Here is a 1,068-nt window from a genome sequence, read left to right as displayed (position 1 = left end):
TTTCCGAAATTTCCAGGAAATTTCCAGGAAATGGGCGGAAGGCGGGGTACACCCTGGACAAGTCGCCACCTCATCACAGGGCCAACACAGATAGACAGACAACATCCACACTCACATTCACACATCCATCCATCCATCCATTTTCTACCGCTTATTCCCTTTCGGGGTCGCAGGGGGCGCTGGCGCCTATCTCAGCTACAATCGGGCGGAAGGCAGGGTACACCCTGGACAAGTCGCTACCTCATCACAGGGCCAACACAGATAGACAGACAACATCCACACTCACATTCACACATCCATCCATCCATCCATTTTCTACCGCTTATTCCCTTTCGGGGTCGCGGGGGGCGCTGGCGCCTATCTCAGCTACAATCGGGCGGAAGGCAGGGTACACCCTGGACAAGTCGCCACCTCATCGCAGGGCCAACACAGATAGACAGACAACATTCACACTCACATTCACACACTAGGGCCGATTTAGTGTTGCCAATCAACCTATCCCCAGGTGCATGTCTTTGGAAGTGGGAGGAAGCCGGAGTACCCGGAGGGAACCCACGCATTCACGGGGAGAACATGCAAACTCCACACAGAAAGATCCCGAGCCTGGATTTGAACCCAGGACTGCAGGACCTTCGTATTGTGAGGCAGACGCACTAACCCCTCTCCCACCGTGAAGCCCCATAAGTTTTATAGAAATTGCCTGCTATGAGAACGGAATGGATAGCTTTCCCTGACCGGGAATCGAACCCGGGCCGCGGCGGTGAAAGCGCCGAATCCTAGCCACTAGACCACCAGGGAACTCACATTCACACAATAAGGCCAATTTATGGTTGCCAATCAACCTATCCCCAGGTGCATGTTTCCAGAGGTGGGAGGAGCCTATCCCCAGGTGCATGTTTTTGGAGGTAGGAGGGGCCTATCCCCAGGTGCATGTTTCCGGAGGTGGGAGGAAGCCGGAGAACCTGGAAGGAACCCCCGCAGTCACAGGGAGAACATGCAAACTCCACACAGAAAGATCCCGAGCGCAGGATCGAACCCAGGAACTTTGTATTGTGAGGCAGATGCACG

At 54.6% G+C, this 1,068-nt stretch overlaps 1 non-coding gene across 1 annotated transcript; it reads right to left on the bottom strand.

The window, feature by feature from the left end:
- Positions 1–726: 726 nt before the first annotated feature.
- On the bottom strand, positions 727–798 carry trnae-uuc (transfer RNA glutamic acid (anticodon UUC)). The gene has a single exon. It is a non-coding gene; the product is annotated as a tRNA-Glu (tRNA).
- Positions 799–1,068: the final 270 nt, after the last annotated feature.

Source organism: Nerophis ophidion, linkage group LG06, assembly GCF_033978795.1.
Source record: "Nerophis ophidion isolate RoL-2023_Sa linkage group LG06, RoL_Noph_v1.0, whole genome shotgun sequence".
NCBI lineage: Eukaryota > Metazoa > Chordata > Actinopteri > Syngnathiformes > Syngnathidae > Nerophis > Nerophis ophidion.
Note: the sequence above shows the minus strand (reverse complement) of the source record. Positions and strands in the feature narration are given on the sequence as shown.